Source organism: Leptonychotes weddellii, chromosome 4, assembly GCF_054177405.1.
Source record: "Leptonychotes weddellii isolate Sample4059 chromosome 4, ASM5417740v2, whole genome shotgun sequence".
In the NCBI taxonomy this organism is placed as follows: Eukaryota; Metazoa; Chordata; class Mammalia; order Carnivora; family Phocidae; genus Leptonychotes; species Leptonychotes weddellii.
The window spans coordinates 63,376,419-63,386,806 of NC_138372.1; the positions used below are offsets into that span (position 1 = coordinate 63,376,419).

General features: G+C 35.6%; 1 non-coding gene across 1 annotated transcript; it reads left to right on the forward strand.

The window, feature by feature from the left end:
- The first annotated feature begins 9,975 nt into the window (after nt 1-9,975).
- Nucleotides 9,976-10,112, forward strand: LOC145721328 (U4 spliceosomal RNA). Its single transcript, XR_014145012.1, has one exon. It is a non-coding gene; the product is annotated as a U4 spliceosomal RNA (small nuclear RNA).
- The last annotated feature ends 276 nt before the right edge of the window (nt 10,113-10,388 follow it).

Here is a 10,388-nt window from a genome sequence, read left to right on the forward strand (position 1 = left end):
TCCTTCCATGAGTTGTGTTAGTGCCATCATGTCTTTCATTTTTTTTTAAATAAAAATTTCTTATTTTACATACAGAAATCATTTTAGGTCAACGCACCATCATTTCACTTTTCTTGTGGTTTAGGGAACTTGTGTAGATGATCTACTCTTGTATCATCATAAGTGGATCCAGACCCCTGGACATTTCTGGAAGAACAAACTACACTATCAGTCGACATGTTAACGTATAAGTTTTAGTATGACCCTTGAAAGCTGAAATTAATTTATCAGTGAATTTCTGCGCTTGAAAAGAAAAATGAATTAGTTAGTCCCTGTGGTTCTTTCCCACTCCGATTGTCTGTATTGCCACATTCTTATTTAGTGCTTAATGTGTGCCCAGAACTAAACATTGAGGTCTTAGAACAAAAATTAGGTATTTTATTCGAGAAGGTATTTACAGCTAAAAATATTTCACTTACGTTATCGCTTGTGATCGTCATACTAGACAGAATTGTATCGTTATTTTACAGATTTTTTTTTTTTTTTGAAACACAAGTCTCAGAAAATCTAAATACTCATTTAAGGTTATAGGCCTCATATTAGAGTGACTACTGTCAGTTCAGAGTGGTACTAGGTTTTCTGCTACTTCTTTCAGTGCTTGCTTCACTATAGTAAATAATGCGATCCCTATGTTTAAAGATCCTAGGATTTTGTTGCAGGAGTAAAACTAGAACAGAAAGAAACTTGAGGGAATAACTGAGTGCTCAAAACTCATAAAATACTTAACATTTTATAGAATGGGTTTAACACAGTGAATTTACAGTTTTATTTTCTCTTGACCCTTCCAACAAATCAATAAAATAGATATCGTTATTATCATTTTATAGTTGAGGAAACTGAGGTACAGAGAGAATAGAAAGTGAGTTTCCTCTAGGTCATACTAAGAATTTACTTGAGCCAGAGTGTAATAAAGAAGAATAAAGGAATCGGCCAGGTAGGTTCTTACCTCATGAATAGCATTCACGATATGCAAACTTACGTCCTCAATACTCAGTAAGATGTCTCCAATGGATAGGAACCACAAAACTGCTGTGCTCCTGAGCATGAAATCATGTCAGAAATATTTTCTTTGCAATGTTTCTTGTCGCTCGTAAACCTTGTTAATGTGTGGCCTATAACTAGGACTTCCGGTTAGTGTAACTCTGACTCTAAGGTGGAAGTGAATTGGGAGCCTAAGTCTCTTAAGATACAATAGTGTGGTCCCTCCAAAACTGTAACTGGAAAAAGACCATGAGGTTCCATAGATTTCAGAGTAAATGCTGTTAAAGTGGAATTCCAGGATATCAAACATACACTTATAAAAGCTTGTTAGTTACAAAGCAACTGTATTTCCTAGTTAAATAGCCTAGGGTCCTTAGAATGAAAAAAGATCTTAGAAATAAATCATCTGGGGCGCCTGAGTGGTGCAGTCAGTTAAGCATCCGACTCTTAGTTTTGGCTTAGGTCATGATCTTGGGGTTGTGAGATCAAGCCCCATGTTGAGCTCCGTGCTCAGTGTGGAGTCTGCTTAAGATTCTCTCTCCCCTCCCTGCCCCATGCTCTCTCTCTCTCACCCTCTATCTTTCTAAAATGAATAAATAAATCTTAAAAAAAGAAATAAATCATTTAATCTAATTTTTCACTTTTATAGAGATAGAAATTAAGACCCAGAGAGACTATAAATTGTCCAAGATTACACAGATGTTTAATAGTAAACTTGAGACTCCAATTCTGATCTTTAGGCTTACAATGATTTTGACTCAATTCAGCAACAGTATTAGTTTCTGTAGATGACAAAGCAGTGTGCTTTGTGCAGCAAAGCTGAAGCATGGCCACACCTTCCTATAGGCTATAAGCACAGAGCAGTTTGGGTTCCAGTTTCTTGGGAAGTGTAAAGGTGATTTAGCCCTAGTCATTGGAGATTATAGAGGGGAAGGCAGATTTCCAAAAATATCTTAGGAATAAATTGTCACAGCAAAAGAATAAAAAAGAAAGAAAGAGGCATTGTCCTTTCTGAAAAATTTTAACACAGCTGTATCTGTTATTGGAGATAGTGCAGATTTCAGATCTGGTATACATTTATTCTACCAGTATTTATCACGTACCTCCTATGTGTCTAGAATTGTTTTAGGAATTGCATTTACAACGCGAACTACATCTTGGCCTTACTGAGGCATTCTTGGAAGAGAGCAATGAATTTGGAGAGAAAGAAGAAGAAGGAAGACTTAGAGGCAAGATAAAAGGAGATAAGAAGACAACACTAAGTACAGACCACCCCTGTTGACTTTTCAGCCATTTCTTTAATAACGACTAAAATTTATTGAGCACTTACCATGTTCCAGGCTAAGTGCTTTACATTTATTATTTTATTAAGTCCTCATAGCCATTCCAGTGGCCCAGTGAAGTACATCATTTTATTAATCCAATTTTGCAGGTGAGGAAAAAGGTACATGGAAGTTAAGTAATGCTGGACCCAGGATTCAAACCTAGGCAATCTGACATCCAGAGCCCATGTTTTTCATCAACAGATCTCAAAATGCTCACCTGTTTCTGAGGTTATTATTTGTTAAGGGCCCTCTAGGACCGCTGTGGTTACAATCACTGCTATCTGATTTTGGACAAGCTACTTAAATTCTCAAATGCAAAGCAAGAGTGGTTGACTAGGTAATCTCTAAGGTCCTTGAAAAGTTCTAACATCCTCTGTCCCTGGCTTTCATATAGGTCAAGTCCATTCTACTGAACATAGAACTGCTGACTGCTAGAGGGTATTATTTAAGGAAGCTAGAATATCCCATGTTCAAGCCATCTCTGCTCCAGATTTCAGATATTCAGTCATAATGTCTAAAGTTGCTGTGGTTAATTCACTCCTTCCAGTTAAGGCATTTTCTATCAGAAAATGACTCAAATTAATTAGCAACAGTTATCAAGTTATTAAGTCAACTGGCTCCTAAGGGGATGATGGTGAGGGCATTCATTGGGAAGAAGGACAAAGAAGGATCCACATTTGGCACACCATACTAAATGGTCTAGTTAACCACATCGCTGGAAACCTCGGAACAGGGAGTGATGAATTTAAGGAGGTGGTAGTTGCCAGATTCTGTTTCTGCCTTCATGATTTTGTCTAGAGATAGCCTTCATGCTTGTACAAGATCCACACACACTCTATTTTCTTTTCTTCTCCTCATCCACACACCCAACCCCATTCTGATGTAGAGCAGAAGACAGGCAGGGGTGTGCTTCACAGAAGCTAGTTTTCAACTTTTCTGAAAAAAGAGATAAAATAAAAAAGAGATAAAGAGAAAAATAATAAGTATACCAGAGAAACAGCCTATGTGTGGGGAAGAGCAGTTGGAACACACTAGAAATTAAGAGACTTGATGATGTATGTCCATAAGATTATAAAAAGAAAGATATATCCCTTATCTTCAGTAAGAGGGACATGTAAAATGTGGCAGCAGTGGAGAGGAACAGACTTACAGGGGCTATTTAAGTTAAAAGCAAGGACAAATGAAGCCGAAAGCACAGCGTCCTTTTTCCCCCTCCTGTTATGCATCCTATCAGGTCATTAAGTGGTTAGGCCTTTCCCTAAGGTATAGTCATCATCAACACCTTTGCTTACCTCAGTCAGCTTGGTGCCCCTGCTGCTACGGATATTAATGATGTTGTGAACTTATTTAGTATAAGTGTGGCTTAATGTGTGTTATTACATTATCAATCAGTTGTACGTTGCCCTTAGCAACTGGCATAAAGTTATCTCTAGTCCAGTGCTAATTTTATATCTGTCTTTGTTGGGTCAGCTTTGCTGGTTTCTTTGCTTCATATTGCTTTCAGGGTTATAACTCATGACAGTGTTACAGAAGTCACAACCTTATTACTGTAACAATAAGCACTGATTGCAATAGAGCAATGACCCTTGGGTGCATGGGGTCATAACAAAGGTCTTTTGTGACCTTACGTTTTTGTTCTTAAGGCATTCTTTTTGTAATATGGTTTAGTGTAGATAAAGAGCACAGATCCAGCTTGTGTGAAATTCCTCATTTAGAGAAATCTATGCATGGAAGCTAATTTTTTGTTTGGATGTCTCTCTTCCTTTAGTGTTTGAAAACTGATTTGCTGGATGTGTCTGAAATAGGATGGAAGGCTAAACAGCTTTTCTTGGGTGAGCTTTAACAAAAATACCAATAAAATAGCTTGTAGACCTAGCGAACACACATAACTGAGAGAAATTTTGTAGTCTGATCATCGTGAGAAAATGTTATTCCTCTTTTTAAGGGTTGAAATCTGTGCTTGATTGGTAAAGCTTACAGCGAAGTGTATATTTTAGTCAGTCTTATGGTGCAAAAATCATTTTAAAAATTATTCATTTATTTGTTTGACCAAATGTGGAGCTGAGTGGGTGGTATAGGGATAAAGCCATTCTATCTGTGTGAGAGCAAATCATCTCAATTTCACATTTCACTATTTAACCTCTCTGGGTCTCTTTCCTCATCTGTAAAATGAGAAGATTAAACAGTTGATCTCTCAGGTCCTGCTTGGACTGATATACAAATGAGTGCAATTTCTTCCCTTTTTCCTTCTTATAGATTTGCAGTGCGTGTGTGGGAGGTAGGGGGACACTGGCAGGGAGGTTCTGTTACTCTGTCACATAAAGAAAACTGGTTTAGGAATAAAACATTGTGAGTCACTGTTGATGGTGATATTATTACTATTATTATTATTATTGTTATAAGATTTAAAATAATACATGCTTATAAAATTTTTACAATTAACTCAGCTTTGATAATAATTCTGAGGTGTAACAGTAACTACTTCCTATACTTTACATTTATTTTTTTCTTAATGACATTGAACAAAATTGAATTAGATTCTTTTAGTAGACAGGGAACTTTCTAGTTAAATGGCAGGATGCCCTGCCAAAATTTCCTGGCATATATGTGCTCAATAGTTGATCCTTGGTGGCAATTACATTACCTATTTGTACATTACCTATTAGACCATTAGTATACATTGTAAGCATGCAGTAGGAATTTATGTAATTAAATTGAACAGTGTCTCACCTCATTTTTGGCTTAACTGGTCAGTTTACCAGTATACATCCACTGTATGTTTTGGCATACTAGGTCATACAAAAACTCTCCTTAAAGAATTTGTGTTCCCTGCCGCCTCCTTTATTTGACCCCTATAGTAAAGTCTGAAGATATGTTTCAGTTGCTTTATGAATACTGTTTTGCATGCTTCTGCATAGATTTGCATGTTAAATTAAAGGACTTTAATTCCAAGGTTTGTGATATAGAATTCAATTAATAAGTTCAGGCAAATTATTCCAATTATATTCAAAACCAGTATTCAAAGTTGACATTTGAGACTCAAGTTTGAGTATCTTCTTAGCTTTTGTCTCTTGCCATTTCAGCCCTTAAGTAAAAAGGCAAAAATAATGGGAAGAAAAAATTCTATGGCTTGACAGAACACAGATTATAAAACTCCCTTGCATAGAAAATTCCACAGATATTCAGCCCACGTCTTTATCATGGTCTACAAGGCCCTATATGATATGCTCTGCCCCCAAACTTTATCTTGTTGATCTGTGCTATGGAGATCGCCCCCCAATCCCGATTCACATATTGAAGCCTTAACCCCCAAGGTGACTATATTTGGAGATAGGACTTAAGATGGTAGTTAAGGTAAAATGAGATCATCAGGGTGGGGTCCTGGGAATGGAGGCTTTTATAAGAAGAGGAAGAGAGAGATATTTCTCTTTCTCTATGCATGCACTCAACAAGGAAAGGTCATGTGAGCATACAGTGAGAAGCTGGCCATTTTTAAGTCAGGAAGAGGGCTCTCACAAGAAACCATCTCTGCTGGACCTTGATTGGGGATTTCTGGCTTTCAGAACGGTCAGAAGTACATTTCTGTTGTTTAAGCCACAGTACATTTCTCTTGTGGCAGCTTAAGCCGACTAAGAAAATTGTATCTTCTACTATCCTGTATTTACTCTCCCCAGTCTAGAAACATTGTCCTATCTCCTGTTCTTTGTGTATCTCATGTGTGCACCTGTCTTAGAGACATTACACCAGCTATTTCTTCTGCCTAGAATTCTTTTCTGCCAGGTATTCTCCATGGCTGATTTGGTTATCATCTTCAGATCCTTGATCATATGTCACTTTCTCAATGAAGTCTTCCAAGCTCATGCTATTTATTGCTAAAACCTACCACCTCCTCAGCCTGGGCCCTCTTGAGCCCCATTTACACATTGTTCCACATTATACTGATTAATTTCTATAGTGGCCATCACCTTCTACAAGCTACGCATTTATTTGTCTGTTATTTATTGTCTGTGCTTTTGTACTTTGTTTGCTGATGTATTCCACCCTTGCAGAATAGCACTTGCACACAGTAAGTAAAGTACTTGATACACTTTTGATAAATGAATGAACTTGTGTTTATAACAAAACATTTAAAAGATACTTCTTGGTAATGCTCTGTATATGCCTTACTGGACTTAACTCTAGCACTATGAATTATATTAATTCACCTTTTATTTATTCATTCATCTGTACAGCAATATTTCTTAAGTACTGTTAGGCAATTCTGAGAAGTGAGAATGGGAGGTGTGAAAGACAGGCACAGTTTATGATTTCATGGAATTTAGAGCTGTATGGGATCATAAAGATCATCTTGTCCAATGGTTTTAAAAGAGAAATTTTAGGAGACCCTTTAATCAAATTTACATAAAATTTCAGACAGAACATAAATCAACAAACACTGCTTAATTGAAGATGGAGAACAAGTAGGAAATACACCATCTAGGCTTGGAAATCATGGATAACTCTTCTCATCTTATAGCTTGAATTCATGCAGGACATGAATAATTTGAATGATTTTTGGTTTCTGTAGAGGAAAGCAAAAACATACTTGGCTTCAGGGTTGTTGGATTTTTAGATCATGATTTTTCACTGTGATGTACTAAATCTGCACACTCTCAGACACTGACTTTTTGAACTATTTGAAGTCATCTAAAGACTCAGAAGAATATATTGGGTTTATTTTAAGTGCAATTTGCTGTTGTGAAGGTCTTTTATGTAGTAACTATGATTTGTAGGCTCCCATCAACTGATGCACGCGAACCTGGTGTTTTCTGCAATAATCACAAATAAATTGCATAGACAGTCTATATTTTTAGGGTATTTTTTTCTGTACTTTTCTGGAATCCTGAGCAACAGGGTTTGCATGTCCTCATACAACATTCTTACCACGTGGGAAAGTTACAGCTAGGTCTAGGAATTCAGAAGCAGCAGTGACCTGGACCATTTTCCCGCTACTGGCCTGGGCAAGGACTAAAATTACTTCATGGCTTTTATAGCAATTTAGTTTTGAGACAATTTATTATTAAGAATATCTCAAAAGGTATTTCATGTCTTATCACACTTTACTATTCAAATTATAAACTTCATGTGAGTTAAGAGACAACTTGTGCTCATTTGTGTATTTCTATTTCTGTAAAATTCTATATACAACCATTTATTCATTTCAGAAATGGCATTATTTAAAGTTCTCTGTCATGAAACACTGTTACAAATGGATACTATAAAAATATGGAAAGAAAACATGAAAAGCAATACTCAAAAAGATAAAGTCCATAGTTTAGAAGAGACTGTAATATTCATTGCCTCTGATAACACCTCTATTATCACTTCTGCCTATTAACTATCTAGTTTCTACTAAGATAATCTTAGAGATAGAGATCTCACCACACCAAGAAAACTCAAACTCATTTCCTATTTAGGCTATTCTTGTTTTTTTTGTTGTTGTTGTTTTGTTTGTTTGTTTCTTTTAAAGATTTATTTATTTATTTGAGAGAGAGAGAGAAAAAACATGAACTGGAGGGGCAGAGGGATAGAGAATCCGAAGCAGACTGTGCTGAGCATAGAGCCCGATGCGGGGCTCAACCTCACAACCCCTGAGTTCACGACCTGAGCCAAAACCGAGAGTCAGGCACTCAACCAACTGCCCCACCCAGGCACCCTCTATTTAGGCTATCTGATAGTCAGAAAGTTCTTCCTCATATTACTCCAAAATTTACTTCACTGTAATTATCCAAGACTGATGGACTGGAGACCAGTTTTCTTCACTCTTGAGTCTGTCCTTCTCTAGGATAAACTTTTCTCAGTTCTTTTGCCAATTTTTGTAAGCTCCCTCTCCCATTTTAAGATATTCAATATTTTAATCACCATGCTTTGAGTTGGATGTGTTAGAGTTAAGATGAATACATTTCTTAATTTAGCTTCTTGCCTTCCTTGTGAACCTATTTCTGATTTATGGTAGCCTTCTCTGAACCCTCCAATGCTTGTTTTTGTTTTTATTTTTAATATATAATTTCCTCTATTTTATTGAGTAGCTCTACTTCTCTGATAAGACAGTAGAAGAGAATTTTTTAAATCCTTTTATCTTTTCAAGATGTTTAACCAGTTTTAATTTAAAACATAAGTTTCTTGCCTAATCAACTTTCCAGACCCACTCTGTTGGTATAACATCAAGCTAAAAAATGAATCATAAAATTTTGATTCCTTTGGTAGCTTCCTGTTTAAGTGTTGCGTCAACAGGAATATACCATGCCACCACGCTGGAAAAGGGCTAGATTCTGTCCGACAGCTTCTAAGACTCTTCTTCTTTTTTTTTTTTTGCCCCTCAAGAATGTAATAGTTTTTCCTTCCAAAAGACTTAGGCAATCAGATGGTGATTGCCAACAAATTACCACTTTTATTAAGCTCTTTAAAAAGCCTGCTTTCTCTAGGATGTTTGCCTCCTCACATAGGTTTGGCTGTTCCTGGAATGCATTTCTTGGGACTGTTCTCTTGGTTAAAATCTTTTCATGCATTTTTCAATGCTCAGCTCAGCTGTCACATCTGTAAGAAGTCTTCTACGAAAGCTCCAAACTCCAGACCAGTTTAACTGTCTTTTCTCTGTGCACAGGTTTATCATGGAACTTGTGATAATACTGTAATGTTATTTCTGGTGTGCTTGTCTATAGCTATACTAGATATTTAGCTTTTTGAAAAAAACAAAATTATCTATTCAATTTAACATCAATAAAATGCCAGATTAAAGGCATTCAATAACTATGTGTTATATTAATGTAGGAGTAGACTAAATTTGGATCACATCTTGTTATTCTTTATTATGAAATATACATATGACATCATATAAAACATGTGTCTATTACAGTTAAAAGAATAAAAAATAAATTTCCTTTTAGCTACCACATAGCCAAAGAAACAGAATATAACTAGTCAATTAGAATCCCTTAATCTAACACCTCTTTACTAACAAGTTTATTCTCTTTTCTGAATATCATTTTGATCACCCTCTTGTTTTTACTTTTATTTTTTTTACATTTGTATTAAACACTAAATAATATAAAGTTCAGTTTTGTCTAGGTTGAAATGGATATAAATGGAAGCATATTCCAACTGGTTCATAATTTTTTCTTTAGTCTACCTAGATGTATATAGCTGAAATTTAATTTTGTACTAGTATATAATATTCCATTTTATGATATTTCTGATGCATATATCTATTTTATGCTTGCTCAACATTTTAACTATTCTAAAAGTTTTGTTATATTAAATGAAGCTTCCATAAACTTAGAAAAAAAGTTGCCATGGATTCAAACAAGATTTTCTTTACGGCATATAACAGAGAGTATACTGATGATGAGAATACACAAATGTCCAGCTTTAGTAGGTGATGCCAAACTGTTTCCAAATGGTTGTGCAATTATACACATCTCCTGGATAAATGAGCATTCCAGTCAACTCACATTCTAGCCAATATCAGCATTGTCCATTTCAGTTTTTTCCCCCAATCTCGTATATGTGAAAAGATATCAAGATGGTTTTAATTTGAATTTTCTTGCTTGATACCAGGTGGAACATATTTTCATATGATTAAGAACCTGTTCGCTCTGCACAGTGGCAGTATCGTAGCCAATGAGGTTTATCCGAGGCGCAACTATTGCTAAAAGAATCTGTTGTGTTTTCCCCTCTGTGAAATGTCTGTTCATTCTTTTGCCCAATTTTTTACTGAGTTGTTTGTCTTTTTTTTAATGATTTGTAGATATTAATTCTCTGTCTTTTAACATTTGTATAGTTTGCTAATCACATTTAAGTTTTTAATCTACCTAGAATTGATTTTTGTACATATATGAATTATGGATTCAATTTCACTTTTTTATGGGTAGCCAATTATCTTAGGATAAATTATTTAAAAATAAATTTAAAAAATATCCTTTCCACTGTGATCTATAATGTCTACATTGTCATAAATCAAATTTCCATATATGCACACGTCTGTTCTGATATCTCTGTTCTGTT